This window comes from Marmota monax, unplaced genomic scaffold (genome assembly GCF_021218885.2).
Source record: "Marmota monax isolate L192 unplaced genomic scaffold, Marmota_monax_Labrador192_F-V1.1 WCK01_AAM20220418_F8-fsc00066, whole genome shotgun sequence".
NCBI classification, from domain to species: domain Eukaryota; kingdom Metazoa; phylum Chordata; class Mammalia; order Rodentia; family Sciuridae; genus Marmota; species Marmota monax.
Genome location: NW_026692805.1, coordinates 4,694,427 through 4,716,748, shown reverse-complemented (window position 1 = coordinate 4,716,748; position 22,322 = coordinate 4,694,427). Strand labels below are relative to the sequence as shown.

The 22,322-nt window shown below is 40.5% G+C and overlaps 1 pseudogene; it reads left to right on the top strand.

Annotated features, from left to right (window-relative positions):
* LOC124095207 (large ribosomal subunit protein eL8-like) overlaps positions 1 to 16,727 on the top strand; it is a 146,547-nt pseudogene extending 129,820 nt beyond the window's left edge.
* Positions 16,728 to 22,322: the final 5,595 nt, after the last annotated feature.

The following is a 22,322-nucleotide window of genomic DNA, read 5'->3' as shown; positions in this document are numbered from 1 at the left end:
CACAGAAGTTTTGGGGGGACACCTCATATCTAAATCATAATAGCAGCCTTTCTATATATGAGCACTGTATAACCCTATTGATGAGCTCCTCTTCCTTATGAAGGAGCCCCTCTTTCCTTCCTTCCTTTCCTCTCATTTCTCTCCTGGATTTCCTTCCTGCCCTAGTGTCTATGGCTCAGCCCACCATTGGAATGCCGACAATCCTCAGGGTTTTGTTATAAGCCATCCTTCATTGCAAACGATTTATTCTCCTTGGTTACCTCATCTACTTCTGTGGCTTCAATGCCCACCAATAATGACTCCCAAATCTCTCTCTCTGTAGCCAGACATTTCTCCTTAGTTTAAAATCTCCATATTCCATGACTAGAGTTTAGATCTTGGATCCACTCACCAGTGGGGCAGCAGTGATGGTCAGTTGGCTTTATTTGTCAGCTTGACTGGCATAAGGAATGGCAAGATATTTGTTTAAACATTATTCTGAGTATGCCTGTGAAGGTGTTTCTGGATGAGATTGACACCCATCAGAACCTCATATTTAGAATTTGCTTCAAAGCATATTCTTGATACCAACTGTTTGAGGGTGTGTTTCCTAAAATCAGTCTGAGAATTGGGTTGATTGTGACTTACTGAGTGAGTGCTCTTAGGAGAAAAGGAATAAGAGAGAAGCAGGGTGGGCCTGGTAAAGACCCAAGCAATAAGATGATCTCAGCTGCAGTCTAGATACAGCTTAATCCCTCAGGAGCTCTAGAGCATTGTAGAATTGGACTGTCCATGAAGCAAAAAAGACAGCCTTTGTAGCCTCAGCTGGTCACTAGTTGCAGTTTTCAGGAGTGGGACGGGGGTGCAATCCCTTTGCATGGGACAGCTCCTGGCTCTCTTTGGCTGAGGGCAGTGATCTGGTAGTTGGCAGATGGGAGGACTGACTTGTAAAGTGATCTGGGCAGGGCACCAATAACTTCCAAGATTATTTCAGCAAATAGCACCACCAGCCACAAGTTGCTCAAGATAGAAACCTGGGAGTTATTTTGGTCTCCTTATTTTTTTCAACCCTTGGATAATCTAATCACTCTCCAAAATATGTATTAGATCTCCTAATTATTCCATTTACTGTTTTCTATTTTCACAGTCACTATTCAAGTTGATATCGCCAGTCTGTATTTCCTATATTACTTCAGCAGCTCCCAACTAGCTAGTTCATTATCTACAAGGCAGCCAAAGTAATCTTTCTAAAATCCCCACCTTTTCATTTCCTTTCCTTTATTAATCCTTCAGTGACTTGTAGGACAATTTCAAACTGGTTTAAATGGCTTAAAAGATACTGTATAATGTTGGTTCCACTCACCATCCCAGCTTGCCTGTCACCACTTACAACCTCACAGACCTGGCCCAGATGGTCTTCTTTTCATTCCTTGAATATGCTACATTATCCCTTGAGTCTATGTGTTTGCACATATTTTTCCTCTGCCCCAGCATCTTTACCACCTCTTACCTGATATACCTCTACTCACTTTAAAGTATTTCCCTAGTTATCACCTGTGCCTGAGAAACTCACCTTAATTCTGACCTCTAGAGTCCCATAATGCCTTATACTTTCCCATCACTTCACTAATCACATGGCATTATGATCACCTCTTTCATTTTCTATATCCCCTTACTACAGTGATATTTCTCCACCTGTAGAAATACCTCTAATTTCTACTCTTAACTGGTTTAAGATAAACTAATTATTATTTAACCTAAATTCTAAGCTTTGTGGTAGTAATGAGGGAGCTTGCATTACTTATCGCTCTATAGCAGTGCTTGGTGTATGGAAGGAGCACAATGGGTATTTCTTATATGAACTATTAAAGGAACAAAAACATTCCATCTCTTTTCTCCTTGTCACTCTCGATGCCAGTACCTGCAACTCTGCCTTGCATATATTAAGTGATTAGTAAATCTTTATCTATTATTTATTTACTTATTTACTCTGGTGCTGGAGCTAAAACTCAGGTTCTCTTGCATGCGAGGCTAGTGTTCAATCATAAAGCTATACCTGCAACCCCCGACAATATTTATTACATTTAACAAGAAGGTCAGTTTTGTTGTTATTTGTTTGTTTTTCATTTGAGTGACAGTTTTTCTTCCTGATTCAGGCAGTTCCTCAGCACCCATGTCCAGAGTTGTCTAGCAGAGAGTGACATCAACAAAATGGTGGACTAGGACGCTTGATGTTTTCATCTCTCCCGTGGAAACATGATATAAAACAAAACAAACAGAAACAAAAAGTAAATCAGGACCTATCTTAACCAACTCTTTAAGAACTCTGGGAAACAAGCAAACATTTACAACAATCAACCAAATGCCAGATCAAGGAGGAGCTATCTTCAAAATAGAAGGAAAGTTTTATAGCATTTTTACTTGCTTGTCTCTACTGCACCCAACATAGTGGTATTTTTGGTCTTGAGCAGGCAGCGGCCCAGTATCCAATTTCACCCTTGAACTGGAGGAAGCCAAGTAGCCCTAGTTGGAAATTATTGTGTACCTCTGTTCCAGTGGTCTGGGGGATACCTGAAGGCTGGATGTAAGTCACTAGTCTGTGTTCCACATAACTCAAAACCTAGGTAGGAAAACTAGCAGGATCTGCTTGTTAAAAGCTACAAGGCAACAATAAACCCAGAAATATCTGGGGCAAGAGATTCTGGGTGGAGACCTATATTAGACAATCTAAAAGCCTGGAAGAGAAAGTGAGGTTAGATTCTTCAGGCAACTATGACATTAAAAAGTAGTCATGCATGCAGGGAATTTGGAAACTTGTTCCCAAGCTCAGGCAAAGTTCAAGTTCAGAAAAATACTGAGAAGAACTTAAGTTTTCACTTTGGGCTGATCCCTGGGCTAAAGCAAGTCTACTTAAGTGGTAGAATGCTGCTAGCACAGAGCTAACCTGCAAAGACTGGGAGTGATGGATGTTTTCTCGTTTTTTGGTTTCTTTTTTTTTAGGTGCTTTTTGTCTGTTTCACCTCCTGGCATTCCAGGAAATCTTTGATAAAAATTATCTGAACACAGCTAAAGAATAGAAACTTTAGCACTTGAAAAGTCTTTGCAAAAATTGTTTGAAAAAGCTTCAAAACAAATGTGTTACTTCAGCCTTCAACAATAACTAAAGGGGGGGAAAGAGGAAGGAAGGAACAAATGAAGGAAGGAAGGAAGGGAGGGAGGGAAGGAGGGAGGGAGGAAGGGAGGGAAGGGAAACAGCAAATCTTAGCAAGTTTTATTTCCAGAGTCACTGCGCGATAATAATCAAATGCCCAGCTGTCAACAAATAAATGACAAGACATACAAAGAAGCAGAATCACAAGATTCATTCAAAGAAATATTAGTTGGTGGGATCTGTCCCCAAGAAAGCCCAGATATCAGAATTACTAGAGAAAGACTTTAAAACAACTGTCTTAAAAATGCTTGAAGAATTAAGAGAAAACAATGACAAAGAACTAAATTAAGTCAGGAAAATGATATGTGAACAAAATAAGCATATAAACAAAGAGATAGAAATTATAAAAAGAAACCAAACAGAAATTCTGGAGCTGAAAAGTACAATGAATAAAGTGAAAAATTCACTAGAAATGTGCAATAGCAGATTAGAGCAGGCAGGAGAAAGAACAGCAAATTTAAAGCTAGGACAATTGAAAGTGTTGAATATGAGAACTGAGATTTTAAAAAAAGTAGAAGAAAAAGAAAAGTAAAAGGAATATAAGATACCATTGAGAGGACCAACTTATGAATTATGAGAGTTACAGAAGGAGAAGAGCAAGAGAAAGGATGCAGGAATTATTGGAAAATACTTCCTAAAGGCAAGGAAAGACATCAATCCACAAATTCAGGATACTCAAGAAATTCCAAGAAGACTCACACCAAGACACATTATGATCAAGTATCAAAATCTAAAGCCAAAGAGAGAATCTTTAAAGAAGTAAGGGAAAAGTAACTTGTCATATAAAAGGGGTCCTCAGTAAAATTACCAACTGATTTCTTGTCAGAAATCATGGAGGAAAGAATGCAATTATATGTTACATATAAAATGCTGGAAGAAAAAAAATTGCCAATTTACAATTCTATATCTGGCAAAAATTAATCATAAGGAAATAAATAATAATTCTATCTTCAATCATAGATTAATTATCCTAAAGCAGGGCTTTAATAATGTTGTTACCCTATTAATGTTGTTTCAATGGATCCCTATTGACTCTAGGGTAAAATAAAAATTCTTTCCAATATATTATCTGATTTCAACTTACCTTTCCAGCACCATCCTCCATTACAGCCAGATAATTTCCCCAATAGTCACCTCTACATTGCTGTTCCTCCTCTACTTGCCTAACTCAATTCTAATTTAGTCTTCTTCAGAAATTTTGAGTTCATATCGTTTAGGAAGCTCCCTATGAACTTCCCAATGCTGATAAATTGTATCTTCCCTTGAACAGCAAAATTACAGTCTGTCTGCATCTCCATGGTCTGGCCAAACCCTTTTATTTTTTTAACTCCAGCCACTTGCCTTTACCTAAAACAGTATACGTTGAGCAAGTCTTGAGGGAACTTTGAGGGCCTTTCTACTTGATGATTAGCTGTGAGCGCTCACCTAGTAATAATTTTTTCTCATTGGAATCTGCCTTCTTTTTTTTAAGGTAATCATTTCCCAAAATGGAGTAGAAGTATTTTTATGGATATTTCGCCAAAACAAATTCTAAAAACTGTGTTGAAAAGACATTAAGGTGGCCTCCTTGATGCCTGCCTCCTGGTATCCATGACCATGCATAATCCCTTCCCCTTGAGTACAGCAGGACCTGTGACTTGCTTTATCAATGGATATGGCAAGTTAATGGAATGTTACTGTCATGATCAGGTTACATTATACCAGGCTCTCTCTTAGCTGATGAGTGTTAGAGACTCTTATTATTAGCTTAATGAAAGATACAGTCCTGTTGGAGAAGTCCAAATGTCAAGGGACAGTAAGACCCTTTAGGACATAAAAATGGCCTCCAGCCAATAGCCAGGAGATAGCTGAGGCCTTCACAGGGGAAAGGAATCCAGCCATCAACCTGAATGAGCCTGGGAGCAGATTCTTCCCCAGTCAAGCCTTCAGCTGACATCTTGGTCACACATTGTAAGAATCTGAAGAGGAGGACTCATATTTCTGACTCACAGAAACTGTGATAATAAATACATAATGGTTTAAGTCATTAAATTATGAGACAAAAAATTATGAGACAGTAGCTAAGAAGGGGATGTCCTGAAAGGAGTTTGATTATACTACCCAGTCTTGATCTTGGAATCCAGAGTCCTGGGCAGCTGGGTCACAAATATTTGCATTGTGTTTTCTCTCTCATCATGAGCTGACCTATTTAAAACGCCAGTGTGTGAACACTTAGAAAGGAAACTGTATTGACGGTGGGTTACACAATGGAAGTTGCCTGCAAAATGGGACATTAGGAAAAGGCTGATTTGATTTTCCTTTTATACTCATAAACATATTAGGGTTCTCTAGTTTTCTAATGGGATCTAGAGATGATGCTGTGAAGAACAACCTAAATCCTAGTAGCCTGGATTAACTGGATGAGGAGAAAGTAAGAGAGGAAAAGAGGTCAGTCTCAAATTAGTGATGAAAGAAAAGAAAAAAGTTTGAAAAATGAGTTGTTTCTTAATATTTTCAAGTAATTGAAAGACCTTACGGTTAATGAATCCTTGGTAGACTTGCTTTTATGAATAGATAAGCATACTTTTAAGTTAACATATTAATTGAAGATATTCAAATGAGAACTTGAAGATTTCAGCTTTTTTAAAAAATAGACTGAACATTATCGCTATCTTCATTATAAGTTTATTTTAAAAGACAGGCCTGGTGTGATTGTAAATAGCACAGCCCCTATTCAAAGAGTCACAAACATCAAATGAGTTACATATAAATAACAGGACTTTGACTCTATGCTCAAAGGGTTGGTGGGCCTGAACCCTTTTGCTGTCCATGCAACATCTAAGAAGCTGCCCATGGTGATGGAAGAGGGAAGGGCATGTTCACGACTCTCTAATGCTCCTTGTTCTTCATGGGAATAGAGAAGAAATGGTGCTGCCACCACACCCACAGCTCCTTTGAGCTGCTTAAGGGAGCAGTTAATAATTGACTTTATTTCTTTGGAAAACCCTTGATGAACAGCCCTGGGACACAAACCCTGGGGAGACCCAATGGCATTGGGCCTATTAGATTCTTTCCAAGGAATCTGGAATTTTGACTCAAATTTCCAATCAATCATAAAATGTTGACTCTTGGAGTTCTGAGACAAGGCAGGGAAGTGTGGTCCTGGGTTCTGGGTCTTCCTTTGTCTGACTGTTAATAATATTTCCTGTCCCTTCTTCCATTCATTCCAGAAACTACAGAGACAATAAAGGGCACCCCAAACTGTCACTTCTGGAGGAGGGAACAACTTTCCCCCTAAGTCAGTATGTCTCCTGAAAGAGGGTCCAGACTTTACAGACAGCAGGCTTAAACAACAGCCTTGGGGTTTAACCCAGAGGAGCTAAAACTCACATTTTGTCAAAAAGCCCAGGAGTTCCTTACCTTCCAGAAAACCTTATATCAGAAGGTAAGACACTGAACTATTTGCAAAGTGTTCAGCTCTGGTTCAGAGAAAAAAAAAGAGAGAGAGAGAGAGAGCGCAGCCACAGAGAGGCTGAAGACCTTGGGCAGTTCTCTCGCACAATCTAGAAACCCTGTGCAGACACAGGAGCCTGTTCATGTGCAGAACTGCTGATTAGTTCTTTGTGGACCTCCTGTTTTGATGTTAGGGTGTTCAGCAGGGGGTGAGGAAGGTGATGCCCAACTTAGGTAGCCCCAGGCAGCTGCACCTTTTTCAGAATTCACTTTGTGCTTTCTAGATTTCTGCACTCTCCACTCCCAAGGTTCTAGCTCCTGGAAGGGGGTACTCCCTTCCTGATTTTGTTGGGACACATGACAGTAAGATGACCTTCTTCTTGATTCCTTCATCTCCAGTAAGTTGACCATCTTCCTGTGCATCTAGTGTCTTTTGTTGAATTACTGCTGTCATTGTCACAGACAAATTACACTTATTAACTCTGAATAATTGCAACTCAAGAAGCTGCCATCCTCACTGCTGGGACCTGTCAGCTCTGGCTGTGGTTACTGTGAAGTTCTCAGCTGTCCTCAGCCTAGGGGTGGGGACCAGCCCAGCCCACCCTGCAGAGCCAGAACTGTAATGGTTCCCCTCAACATGGCCTCAGGGGCCCTTATTAGCTATGGCTTTCCCTGTGTGTGGACACCTGGCTCCCATCAACCTCCCCTTCAGCTGTTGTTTTTCTCACATTTGTGAAAGTGCAGTGTTTAATGCCCTTCTGGGTGAAGCTGGAGACCAAAAGTTTGTCTCAGATGTTTGCTCAGCAACTCAGGATGCATCTCAGAAACTGTTGCATCTGAGGATATTTCTGAATTTGGAAAAGGAGGAAAACAAACCCCTCTAGGATAACCCTGGAATGTTCCAGGGCAGGAGCAGCAGCCTTTTGGATAATCAGACTGTGAGCTCCCTGAAGGGCGGTGACTGTATCTTAATTATTTTTGAATTTTTAATGCCTATGCAGAGCGTGGCTCAGAGAATGTGCTAGAAAAATACTACTGAAAGTGAGAAGTTATATTCCTTTACATATGAAATGCATTTATTCTACTGTCATGTATAACCAATTAGAACAAATAAAAAAATTTTAAAATCCTACTGAAAAAAAATGCAGAGACTATGAACTTTCAGACAGGCACAAGCCAGGAATGATCTCATCCAAGAATAGTGCCTTTTCTGATGACCCATAGGTATTACAGTTGAAGCGGGAGGGATCCCCCCAGACATTGCCCCGATCAGTGGGGCAGGCTTTTGGAAGACATGGAGCATCAGATATGTGTCTGTCCCATGACTTCTCAGGGTTGGCCACACTGGACAGGGAAACTGAGCCTATAGCAGCTAATAGGGAGCAGGGATGGCTGTGCCCAGAGGAGATCCTGTGTGTTTTTAGACAGTGGGCTGGGAGCCCTGAACCCTGGGTGCTCTCTGAGGCTCTTTATTTCTGTCCTGCCTGCTTTGCTGTAGTGATTTAAATCCTCTGGTCCTAGCAACAGTTGCCAAGATAAACAAACAGCAAAGGAATCCTGGATCATAGCTCACCTCCTTTTGGGGATAGCCTGGGGGAGACATGTTGGCTCCCACAAGGTGGTCGCTTAGGGGCAACTGGAGGTGGGGGCCACGAGGACTCTCAGGATTGCTGTGCACCAATTTAGATGAGCAAGGCCATTTGTCATCTGTAATTAAATTGAGCTAATTTCATTCTGTGACACAGAGCCAGAGAATCAGGGTTCTCAAAAAAAAAATGTTATTCTCTTATTCCATTTTGTGTAAATGTCATCATGGTGCAGCTGGAACAGGAAGGAAGGACATTTTTGAGATGTTCCTGGTCCCCTAAATGGATTGTGTTCTGATCCTTCAGCATTAAAGCCAATCTAATGCCAAGGACTGCAGGAGCTGATGTAGATGAAATGTTACATTTATATAATCATCCCACAGACAGGCAGGAAAGAGCTTTTTCTGTATAAATCCTAAGAACTGAGTGAGGGAGGCTGAAGGATCAGAGGAGGACTAGCCCTCTGGGGTCCTTGGCACTCTGCACACAAACAGGCTGCAGCCATTCATCTTTCTAGGTTTGCCTCAGAGGGGAAATGACAGAGAGAAATGGAGAGAAACTCCAGGCAGCCAAGTTCTCCTTTTGGTTGCTGTCTTCAAGTGGTTTCGTGGAAGCAGGCAGCCTCCGGGGACTGGAGAGAAAAGTCAGTTAGCAAAAAAGAGTGACCTCACAGTTCTTTCCAAGATAAGGATTTGAGACAGAAACCAAACTTTGGACATTCACTATGAGAGAGGTCAAAAATCCAGACAAACTCCTTCAACTCTTTCAAACAGTTATGAGGAAAAAGGCTCACAAAAACAAACAAACAAACCCAAAACAAGAAGGAGCCCCTCCTTCCAGTGGGTTAAGAATTTTCTGGGCTTCGCCGCCCTCACAGTTATGGTGTGTAAGATGTGGGCAGGCATCCGGGCCTCTCTTCCTTTCCTTGCTTGACCCAATGCTCAGCCTTGACCCCTCTCCAAATTCTTTCTTCCCTACCTGAAACAACCTGTTGTCTGACTTCTGTCTTGACTCAGGAATAGCCTTTGTCGATGCTCAGGGGTCCTGCAAGGGCCAGCCACATTTTCCTGGACCAGGCTTGGAAGAACTTGGGGGCTGGAAGGGCTAATGGTTAGAGCTCAGTCCTTCTCCCACAGCTGAACTACTGCAATGGCCTTCTCAATGCCTTTCCTTCTTGGTTTGTTTGCCCTCCAGTCTCCACAGTGATGAAGATCCCACTGCTTCCCCTCAGTGTCGGGGATTTTGGAAAGTCCCCTTTGCAAGACGTGAATAAGTTGTGGTTTTGCACTACAAGCACTGCTCTCCTGAGGCCCTTGTAACCTTGTATTCCTGTGACTACTACAGAGTGTTGGTTTCTGGGCTTGCTGCACTTGGCTGTACTTAAAAGACCAGTTGTCATGGACTCAGATCTTAGGCTTGATAGAACCCAGCTTTCCAAGGAGGTATCTTAGATATTGTGGACCACACACGTGATGTGCTTAAAGTTCTCCTTATTTGTGCAGCCCATGTGTCACATCAGCCCCTGTCATTGCCATGTGCTTGTGTCATTGGGAAGACAACTTGCTCTGTCTAGCTCTTTCCTCTCCCATGCCATCCCTGCCCCAGTTAGCCCTCTCCCTCTCTACCAAGTCACCAAGCCACTGGCTTCTCTGAGTCTCAATTTTACTAAAACATACACTTTAGGATTGGAAGGGACCTCAGAATCTAGTAGATTATGTTCCTGTCATGCTGCACAGTTGCTTTCACATATATTTTCTCATCTTATCGTAAAGATTATCTCCCACTCCACTGAGACTACAGGCAAGAACACTGAGATCTGAAGAGTTTAAGGGACTTTTTGAGGACCATGGCTGACTCTCTTCTGTGCCTTCCTTGAGGCCTCAAACTCCGTGCCTCTCATCCTCTCCCAGGGACTAGCCCCACCCTCTGGGGCCACTTAGGTTTCACGGTTCTCCTGAGCACTGTCCTGGCTTTGAGGCCTTTGCTTCCAGGCCCCGCCGTGGGAGTTCAAGGCAGAGTGGGCACAAACTGAGATGTTCCAAAAATCCTCTTTGTCACAGTCATTTGTGGAGAGCTGGAACCCTGCAGCAGCACAGGAGAAGCCCCTGTGACTGGTGACTCATTGGTGATCTCATTTAAAAATCCCCAGCAGCTCTTTTTGCCATGCGTCAGATGGCCCAGATACCCAGGGCGCACTCACACAGACACTCTGCAGAGGTAAAGTCTGTATGACGTGGACATCCCCCTTGAATGTGTTACAAACACGAGGATGAAATGCTCAGGCCTGCTCTGCTAAATGAGACTCTGAGAGGACCAGGAAATTTCTTGGGATTCTCCATTGTGGGTGTTTTACAATCTCAACATCAGAGAAAGGTTGCTTGTTCTCCTAAGCCACATCATAACTGACTCCCTGTTCCTCATGGTTTGATAGGTATTTAGTTTCACCTTAAGGGTTCATCTCAGCCATGCCCCTGCCCTCCTGTAGGCTAAGCAGGCAGAGGAGAGTCTGACCTATTTTTAAAGACCTGCTTAGGATGGGAGGCCCTTTTATCTTTGGACACAGATGAAAGACACTAGTTTGTGGCACTGTTTCCTGACACCGTTGGGAACTGGCAGACCAGAAGAGGAGGCAGGGATTAGGCGCAGCCTGGGCATGCTGTGTTAACCCTCCCTGAAAAGACCCGGGATGGGGCATCTAAGTGAGCCTAACCAGGTGGGAGAGGAGCAATGGAAGGATGCGGAGGCTTGGCTGGGCTGGGAGGGAGGGAGGGAGGGAGGAAGTGGTGGTGAGGGTGCATTTTAAGACAGAGAATGAGGGCATGCAGGGCATGACCCACTGGCTGGAGGAATCTGTGGAGTAGCTCAGCCATGGTTTGAGGTTTGTACTTGATCTGAAGGCTTTCGGGAAGCCCTGAGCCATTCTAGCTAGGCAGAGATTTCCAGGGCATTTAATGCTGTCTTCCATGTTGAGTTGCCCTCTAGCCGCACCATGGTGATGGTGCTGCAGATCTCAGTGCTGAACTACAACCAGGGTCGAAAAGACAGCATGGCTTCTCCACTTTATCCCAGAGCCAAGGGATTCCAGCTGTTACTGTCCCTATTCAGGACGAGTTGGCATGTTTTTTTGTTTTGTTTTGTTGAGCCAGATGTTCTGGTCTGGAAGACTGGGATGCTTCCCTAGGGATATGCAGTCAGGGAGAGCCTTTTAAATAGGATATCAATAAGAGATTCATCTCGCATTAATGAGTTGTGACAGCAGGGCTAAGGCCCTGGTCATCATCAGTGGCCTGGATATCTGCAGCATGATGGTCTTTAGTACCTGGAAAAACAGGCCAAGGCCACATCAGTGGAGTATGGGGGCTCGTGCTGGGGTGGGGAGAAGGAGACCCCCTTCCCCACAGGTGGGGATCACCAACGGATTTGATGATTTCAGATGAACAAGTTGCTGCCCTATCTCCAGACTGATTAATCCACACTTCTGCAATCATGAAATGAGAAGTTGGGGTAGGGTTTCTTTCTCTAATAAAGGTCAAATCCAAGTTCACTATCATGATGCTTTGCAGCTTGTTATGGAAGAGTTTGCATGAGACTTTCCAAGAAGCGTTTCTTGTACAGTGAGTTTAGAGAAGGTTCCAGAATGCTTCAACCAGAAGGAAGCAGGTGGGGGGAGCAGAAAGAAGAAGATAAACCCAGATTGGCTCTAGTGTTTGATGTTTGACAGGCTTGCTGATGCTCAGCTTTGCAATGTCTCACCTCTAGGACACAGAGTGGGAACAGGATGACTTCCAGGCTCCCTACTAGACCTGCCTACTCCTCTGGTTGGTTCTGCATCCACAACAGGAATAAGTTGTTCCAAGAAAACCATTTAGACATCTTTCAGTTTAGGGCTGTGGTGTGTTCTGAGTGTGTGTTATTAATTTGGTTATTTCCCTGTACAAATCTTGCTCTGCTTGTTGGTCATTTAGCATTTTGGGTCAGCCCATAAAAGCTTGACTGATCCGTGAGGTGACTGGATACTGTGCAAGTTCTCTTCAAGAGCTCATCTCTATTCACTCTGAGGTGAGGCAGGAGCCAGGGACTCTCTGGAGAAAGCCCAGGCAGCAGAGAATTAGGAAGGAAAGGGGAGAAAGAAAAGAGATGAGTCTATGAGTGTATGTGTGAATGTGTGTGTGTGTGTGTGTGCGCGCACACACACTCGCGCATATGCATGTACATGTGCATTTTAGAGAGTGGGTTAAAGCGGGTAAGGGACATGGAAGCCAGAAGTTCACAGTAATCCTTGGGAATTCCCCAGGAACAGAATTCAGGGGGGCCAGAGGTGCAGGGTGTAGGTTGGCTGCTCTTGAATCTACGGGATTCAACATTTCATCAGTTCCCTACCTCTCAAAACTACCCCAAACCCCTTTCCCATTGTCCGTCTTTGGAAACAGCATGCTGTTTCCTGCCATTGTAAATTTGTCTCCTCTAGAACTAACGTGCATGTAATCATTAGTTTTTAAATCAGTTCTCTTTTAGTTTTGCTTCATTCATATGGTTCCCTTTTCTTGTTAATTACGATTCCGATGTGTAGATGAACCCTAGTTTCCCTTTTTCCACCACTGAGAGACCTTTGAGCTGTTTCCAGTTTTTCTCAATTATGAACAAGCTGCTAGAAACATTTGCATACAGGTTTTTGAATTAACATGGCTTTCATTTCATTTGGGCAAATACCCAGGAGTGAGATTACTGGTTCTGTCATGAGTGTTTACCTTTTATAAGAAACCACCAAACTGTTTTCCACGGTGGCCATACCATTTTGCATCCCCATAGCAACATGGGAGAATTCTGGTTCTCCCTACTCACTCTCTGTTCTTGTCACCACTTAGATTGCCGTGTCCTCTCCCCACATTCTATTAAGTATTCCATGGTATTTCAGTCTGTTCTCATGGCTTTAATTTGCATCTTCCTGATGACTAACGATGTTGAGCATACTTTGATGTGTTCATTTGCCATCTAGATATCTTCTTTGGTGAAATATCTGTTCAAATACCTTGTTCATTTAAAAAATTGAATTCTTTAGCAAGTTTTGAGAGTTTTAAAAAAATATTTATATTATCTGCATAAGTCCATTACCAGATAGATGATTTGCAAATATTTTCTTTTGTTTGGGGCTTGTCTTCTCATTTTCTTCATAATGTCTGCTTTTTTGGAATGGGGGAGGGTACTAGGATTGCACCCAGGGGTGCTTTTCCACAGAGTTTCATCCTCAGCCCTTTGTTTATTTTTAATTTTGAGACAGGGTCTCTCTAAGTTGCTTAGGGCCTTGCTAAGTTGCTGAGGCTTGCTTTGAACTTGGAATCCTCCTGCCTCAGCCTCCCCAGCTGCTGGGATTAAAGGTGTACACCCCGCATGCCTGGCTCATAAAGTCTTTTGAAGGGCAAATGTTTTAATTTATCTTTTAAAAATTTTTTTTGGATCAGAGTTTTAGCATAATAGCTAAGAGATTTTGGTCTATGCCAAGATTATAAAAGTTTTTAGCTATTTTTCTCCTGGTAGTTTATAGTTTTAAGGAGTTTTTTGTTTTTATTTTATTTTCTTATTTGTTCTTTTTAGTTTACATGACAGTAGAATGTATTTTGGCATATCATACATATATGGAGTATAACTTCCCATTCTTGTGGTGTGTACATAGTGTGGAGTTACACTGGTCATGTATTCATATATGGACACAGGGAAGTTATGTCCGATTCATTCTACTCTTTCCCATTCCCATCCCCCTTTGATTCCCCCCACTTCCCCCTGTCCAATCTGGTGAACCTCCAACTCCTCCCTCTCCTCACCCCCACTGCCTATTGTGAGTCAGCATCCACATATCAGAGAGAACATTTGGCCTTTGATTCTTTGGGACTGACTTAACATGAGAATCTCCAGTTCTATCTATTTACTGGAAAATTCCATAATTTCATTTCTCTTTATGGCTAAGTAATATTCCATTGTGCATATGTATCCCATTTTCTTTATCCTTTCATTATTTTTGCAGGGGGGGTGCCAGAGATTGAACTCAGGGTCACTCAATTTCTGAGTCATATCCCCAGCCATATTTTGTATTTTATTCAGAAATATAGTCTTACTGAGTTGCTTAGCTCCTTGCTTTTTGTTGAGGCTGGCTTTGAACTGCCATCTTCCTGCCTCAGCCTCCTGAGACACTGGGATTATAGGTGTGCTCAACCTAGCTTGGTTCCATTCATCTATTGAAGGGCACCTAGGTTGGTTCCATAGCTTAGTTGTTGTGAATTGAGCTGCTGTAAACATGGATGTGGCTGCATTACTACAGTATGCCGATTTTTAAGACCTTTGGGTATATGCCAAGGAGTGGGATAAACTGGGTCAAATGGTGGTTCAATTTAAAATTTTCTGAGGAATACTGCTTTCCAGAGTGATTGCACCAATATGCAGTCCCACCAGCAATGTATGAGTGTACGTTTTCCCTTACATCCTCACCAATATTTATTGTTACTTATATTCTTGATAATTACCATTCTGACTGCAGTGAGGTAGAATTGCAGTGTAATTTTAATTTGCATTTCTCTAATTGCTTGTGATGTTGAACATTTTTTTCATATATTTGTTAACCATTCATATTTCTTCTTATGTGAAGTGTCTGTTCAGTTTATTTGCCCATTTATAAATTGGGTTATTTGTTTTTTTGGTGTTAAATTTTTTGAGTTCTTTTTATATCTTGGAGATGAATTCTGTATCTGAGGTGCAGGTAGCAAAGATTTTCTCTCTTTCTGTAGGTTCTCTCTTCATGTTCTTGATTGTTTCCTTTGCTGTGAAGAAGGTTTTAGTTTGATATAATCCCATTTATTGATTCTTTTTTGAAATACTTTTTGGTTGTTGATGTGCCTTTGTTTTTTATTTATTTATACGTATTGCTGAGGATCAAACCCAGTGCCCCACACATGCTAGGCAAGTGCTCTGCCACAACCCCAGGCCTCATTTATTGATTCTTGATATTACTTCTTGTGTTTTAGGAGTCTTGTTGAGGAATTCAGTTCCTAAGCTGATATGATGGAGATTTGGGCCTATTTTTTCTTCTAGAAGTTGCAGGGTCTCTGGTCTAATGCCTAGGTCCTTGATCCACTTTGAGTGAGTTTTGTGTGGGTTCTGCTACATGTGGATTTCAATTTTTCCCAGCACCATTTGTTGAAGAGGCTCTCTTTTCTCCATATACAGTTTTTACAATGTTGAGGTATGTGCCTACTATTCCTAGTTTTTCTAGTGTTTTGAACATGAATGGATGCTATATTTTTTTCAGCATCTATTGAGAGAATCATGTGATTCTTGTTTTTAAGACTATTGATGTGATGAATTACATTTATTGATCTCTGTAGTTGAACCAACTTTGTAATCCTGGGATGAACCCCATTTGATCATAGTGCACTATCCTTTTAATTTTGGGGGGAAGAGGTACAGGGATTGAACTCTGAGGCATTCAACTACGGAGCCACATCCCCAGCCCTATTTTGTATTTTATTTAGAGACAGGGTCTCACTGAGTTGCTTAGCACCTCACTGTTGCTGAGGCTGGCTTTGAACTCACAATCCTTCTGTCTCAGCCTCCCCAGTGGCTAGGATTACAGGAGTGCTCCACCACGCCAAGCTCTTAATGTGTTTTCGTGTGTGATTTGCCAGTATTTTATTAAGAATTTTGGCTTTATCTCCTCCAGCTGCCCAAGATGCCAAAAGGAAAGAAGGCCAAGAAGAAGAAGGTAGCCCGGGCCCCCACTGTGGTCAAGAAGCAGGAAGCCAAGAATATGGTGAACCTGCTGTACAAGAAGAGGCCAAAAAACTTCAGCATCGAACAGGACATCCAGCCCAAAAGGGACCGTACCCACTTTGTAAAATGGCCCCACTATATCCAGCTGCAGCAGCAAAGGGCTATCTTCTCTATAAGCAGCTTAAAGTGCCTCCTGTGATTAACCAGTTCACCCAGGCCTTGGACTGCCAAATAGCCACCCAGATGCTTAAGCTTGCCCACAAATACAGACCAGAGATGAAGCAGGGGTAGAAGAAGAGGCTGTTGGCCCAGGCTTAGAAGAAGGCTGCTGGCAAGGGGATGTCCCCACAAAGAGATGGCCATTCCTTCAAGCAGGGGTCAATACTATCACCACCTTTGTGGAGAACAAGAAGGCTTAGCTGGTGGTGATTGCACATGATGTGGATCCTATGGAGCTGGTTGTCTCCCTGCCCACATTGTGTGGAAAGACAGGAGTCCCTTACTGCACCATCAAGTGGAAGGCCAGGTTGGGATGTGTGGATCACAGGAAGACGTGTACCATTGTTGCCTGCACACAGGTTAATTCGGAAGACAAAGGAGCTCTGGCTAAGCTGGTGGAAGCTATCAGATCCGACTACACTGACAGATATGGTGAGATCCATCGCTACGGGGGAGACAATGTCCTGGGTCCAAAATCTGTGGCTTGTATTGCCAAGCTGTAAAAGGCAAAGGCTGAAGAACTCACCACTGAACTGGGATAAATGTATGCTATTGGGTTTCTGTACATAAAAGTAATAAATTGCCCTTCATCCAGGAAAAAAAAAAGAATTTTTGCATCTATGTTCATTAGGGACATTGGTCTGAAATTTTGTTTCCTTGATGTGTCTGTCTGGTTTTAGTATCAAGGTGATAATTGCTTCATATAATGAATTTAGAATTCTATTTCATGGACTAATTTGAGGAGGACTGGTGTTAATTCATCTCTGAAGGTCTGAGAGAACTCAGCTGAGGATATATCTGGTCCTGGTCCTGGCCTGTTCTTTCTTGGTAGACTTTTGATGTCATCTTCAATTTCATTGCTTGAAATTGATCTGTTTAAATTTTCTATGTCGGGCTGGGGATGTGGCTCAAGCGGAAGCGCGCTCACCTGGCATGCGTGCGGCCCAGGTTCGATCCTCAGCACCACATACAAACAAAGATGTTGTGTCCACTGAAAACTAAAAAATAAATATTAAAATTCCCTCTCTCTCTCTCTCTCTCTCTGTCTCTCTTTAAAAAAAATTTTTTTATGTCTTCCTGATTCCATTTGTGTTAATCATATGTCTCTAGAAATTTGTTGTCTCTAAGATTTTCTATTTTTTAGAGTATAAATTATCAAAATAGGTTCAGATTATCATCTGTATTTCAGTAGTGTCAGTTGTGAAATTTCCTTTTTCATCATGAATTTTAGTAATTTGAGGGTTTTTTAATCTTTCTCTTTTTTAGTTTGGCTAAGGGTTTATCAATTTTATTTATTTTTTTAAAGAACCAACTTTTTGTTTTGTTTATTTTTTGGATTGTTTCTTTTGTTTCAATTTTATTGATTTCAGCTCTGATTTTAATTACTTCCTGTGTTTCACTCTTTTGGTGTTGATTTGTTCTTCTTTTTCTAGGGCTTTGAGATGTAATGTTAGGACTTGTATTTATTGATTTTCTATTCTTTTAATGAATGAGTTCAATGCAATAAACTTTCCTCTTAGCACTGTCTCAACAATGTCCCAGAGATTTTGATATGTTGTATTGCTATTTTCATTCACTTCTAAGTATTTTTTTACATTTCATTCCTGATTTCTTCTGCTATCCATTTGTCATTCAATAGGATATTATTTAGTTTCTACATATTAGAGTAGCTTCTATTTGTTATTTTATCATTAATTTCTAATTTCATTCCATTATGATCTGATGCAAGGTATTATCTCTATTTTTTTTTTTTTTGTATTTGCTAAGAGTTGCTTTGTGACTTAAGATGTGGAATATTTTAGAGAAGGATTCATGTGCTGCTGAGAAGAAGGTGTATTCATTGATGGATGAAATATTCTACATATGTCTGTTGAATGTCTTGTTTTTAATCCAATCTGCCAGTCTGTGTCTTTTGATTGATGAGTTTAGGCTATTAACATTCAAGGTTATTATTGAGATATGATTTGTATTCCTGGTCATTTTGTTTTATTTCTAGTTTTTAATTTGGATTAATTTCTCCCTTAATTGACTGTTCCTTTAGTGTAGTTCCTCCCTTTGCTGGTTTTCACTTGTTTTTGTGCCGCAGTCTGGCTGGGCACAAATGCCGCAGTCTGGCTGGGCACACAATCACGAGCCACCACACAGCTTGTAGATTCAAACAGCAACTCTTTATTCCCGAACTCACACCAGCCGTCTACAATCACGTTCTGGGGAAATCCACGTTCTCTGCCCAAATCCACCTCCACTGGGCTTCTATCTCCCCAAAAATACTGTCTGAATCCCGTGAGAACTCAAGGGGAACTCAGGCAGCAGGATATGCCCTATTCCCAGCAGGAATAATCTTAAACCTGGAATGCCCTAAACCCGATTATCCTAAACCGGGAACACCCTAATCCGCCCTGGTCCTTGAGCAAGGTCACCTACATTCAATGTCACTGCAACATGGGGTACGCTGGCAAGGAAATTGTCATACCTACTTGGCTAATGGCTCCCAGCATTTTTGTTTTCATTTCATCTTCATGGAATATTTTGTTTGGAATATTTTATAGTGCAGGCTTTCTAGATGTGAATTCCTTTAACTTTTGTTTATCATGGATATTATCAATTTCATCATCAATTTGATGTTTCATCATCAAATTGATGTTTCATCATCAATTCTGAAGATTAATTTTACTGGTTATAGTATTCTTGGCTGGCATTCATTTTCTTGCAGAACTTGGTATGTTTTATTCCAAGACCTCCTAGCTTTGAAGATCTGGGTTGAGAGATCAGCGGAAATCTGAATTGGTTTCCCTCTAAATGTTACTTGTCATTTCCCCCTGGCAGCCTTATTCTCTATGTTAGATATTTTCATAATAATTCATAATAATGTATGTAACTTGTTGTGATTTTTATATTTGGGGTCCTTTAAGCCTCCTGTATTTGATTTTTCTATTTCATTCTTCAGGATTGGGAAATTTTCTGATGTTATTTCATTAAAAAGATTGTATCTCTGAGCTTTCATCTATCCCAATAAATCTTCAATTTGGTCTTTTCAGGTTATGCCATGTTTCTTTCAAGTTCTGTTCATGGTTTCTTAACCTCTTTTCTCCATGGTCAACTTTGTTTTCAAGATTATACATTTTGTCTTCATTGCCTGAAACTGTTTTCCAAGTGATCTAATCTGTTGGTGATGCTTCAATTGAATTTTTAATTTGGTTTATTGATTCCTTCATTTTGAGGATTTCTGCTTTTTTTTTCAGAATCTCTGTCTCTTTATTGAAGTGACTTTCACTTATTGTATTTTCTCTCTGATTTTACTCTTTATACCATCCTCTACTTTGCAGATCAGTTTAACTATGTACATTCTAAACTTCTTGTCTGACATTTCTTCCACTGTAGTGTTGAGTGATTCTGTTATTGAAGTATTTTGGTTCATTTGGGGTGATTTGTTCCCTTGTTTTTTTCATGTTGTTTGTGTATCTACCCATCTAATAGTATGGATCTGAGGCAGTAGAGTTTCTATGCTGTGGATTTATAGTGTCCCTGAAGGTTTCCAGAACCTCACTTATGGAAAAGCTGCCTGTCTGCTTTCTTGGTTTTATGTCATGGAACATCCAGGAAAATGATCTTCTCCTGTTTCACCATCTTGAAAACCCTCTAGCTTTAGGTTTTATACAAAGCCATGATGATTTTTAAGATTCATTTATCAATTATCTAGTAAAGATGGAAGGGAACAAATTTTCTATTAGCAAAAATTGTCTACAGTAGCAATTATTTAAGAAATAGGTATAGTGGAAAGTTCCAATTTGTCTGTGTCCCTTAATGATAGGGCAAGTCCACTTTCTGCAACTTTTGTAAGACAAGGCTGCAGCCAGAATTCAAGCTCAATTACAGTGTCAAGTTGATCTCATGGTAAAATTTATGAACTACACCTTTACCATCAACTCATGTAAAGCTTCTCTTTTCTTTTACCTTTTTTCCTTCTTAATTCACAATCCTGTCAATCCTATCCTCTTCATAGATAAGCACTCTATTGTATTTTATACATGCTGATAAATATATAGATATAAAGTCTGGAAACATATAAACCTACATAATACATGGTTTATTGATATACCATTAGAAAACACAATATGCACAATGTGCCATTCAATAGTAATTCATATTTCAATAGATATTTGTGAGGAAAGCATTAATGTATCATTTAAAAAATCTCTGCTATGTGCCTGGAATGTGCTAGCTCTGATTATTTTTGTTTCTGATTTATATCAAATAAACCTGTGCTTTTAATATACCCAGAAATCAGAAATAATCAGGGGGATCACTATGTAAAATAACAAAATATTATCCATGTTTTTATATTTTTGGGGACATTCTTTATGTGCATCTTCGTAAATTAAGTGCATTTCTGATTCTGTATCTGTCCTTTATTCCCATTCAACACATCATCTTTAAGCCTTCCACCTGTTGCTGTTTGCTGGTCTATTTTGTAGTGTCTAATACTGCACAGAATTCAATAGTACACATTCTGCATAATTTCTTGTTTATTTGTATAGTAATAAACACTTAGATTTCTGAGCTTCCTGCACTACTGTGAACTGCCTCTCACAGGCCACACAACAGACCTCTGTGGGAATTACTCAGGGTTATATACTCAGGTCTGGGACTGTTGGGTCAATGATAAGCATAGGAGCCTGGGCCAGGTTACTCTCCCCTCAGTCTACAGATGGGTTCCTATTCTTTTTCACATTCTCATTATTGCTTGATTTAATCCACCTTAACATTTCTCCCTGTAATTTGTTAAGTGGTATATCATTATCATTTTTGGATTGTGAATTTGCCCATCTCTTCATATTTCTTTTTGTTTCTTTTGAGAAGCGGTCTTTCAAGGCTGTCCATGAACTAGTGATACACCTGTCTCAGTAGCTGGGATTCCAGGCCTGTGCATCAGTGCCTAGCTATCTCTTCATATTTTTCCTAGTAACTTTGATCTTCCATATGCAAAGAGCCTATTCATATCCTTTTCCAAAATTGTGTATAGGATTTCTTGTTTTGCATTTTTTTGGTGCTTATTGATTTCTAGATTTTTCCCCCTCTTTTCTTTTTTTTTATATATTCATTTTGGATATATCAGTTTTAAATATAGGAAATATTTCTTCCATTCTGTGTTAAATTAACTGATTATAATGTCTTCTGTGATTAAGAAATCTTTAATTTTATGGTGCTAAACATAAAAATTTTTCACTTTATGTGATCTTTAAAACATTTTTTTCCTGCTTTTAGGTCACAAAGATATTCCTATAGTTTCATCCATTGGCCTTTTAGTTTTTTTTCCCCCAAAATGCAAAGGGTTTCGAATCCCTCTGCTACTTTTTTTTTTTTTTCAGTGTTAGGTTAGAAGCAAGCACTCTATCACTGAGCCACAGTGATATTATTTTATTTAAAAATAAAATAATTATTATCACATTTTATTTAAAAATAAAATAAGTCATTTTATTTTTAGACAAGGTCTTACTGAGTTGCAAGGCTGACCTCAAGCTTGTGATCCTCCTGTCTTAGCTTCCTGAGTTGCTGCGATTACAGGAGTACACCAATGTGCCCAGTTCAGTGGTTATGTTCTAAAATGTTGCTATAAACGCTGAATTAGTGAACGGCAAAACATTGGTCTTTGGGGAAATACAAAGTTAGGTTTCCTTAAGTGCAACATTTTCTTCTGCCAATCAACACATGTTCCCTGTTGTGCTTCTGTTTAACATATTGTGCTTCTTGTTTAATATATATTTCTTACAAATAGTTAATCTCACTGTGTCCAGATTATTTAAAGCCAGTGGGCTTTGGATATTATTTGTGTTTTATAGGTTTTTTGGCCAACATCCTGGTCTGACAAGCCTTATCAGTGTCAGAAAGCTGCTTTTCCACATAACCCCTTTCCTGTATAACATTATTTTTAGAGTATTTTTAAAGTTCTTCTGCAGACCCTGTCTCACCTGCCAGTGTGACATTTTTGGTGCTGTGTCACCTGAAATGCCTGAGGTAGTCAGTACCAGTAGAGAGGGTGAAACATCCCCCTGATTCTCCATGACATGGCCTTGGTTGTAAATTTATTTGACTTTCAACTTCACAGCTCTGTTGACTGCGCCTTTCTTATCAGTCAT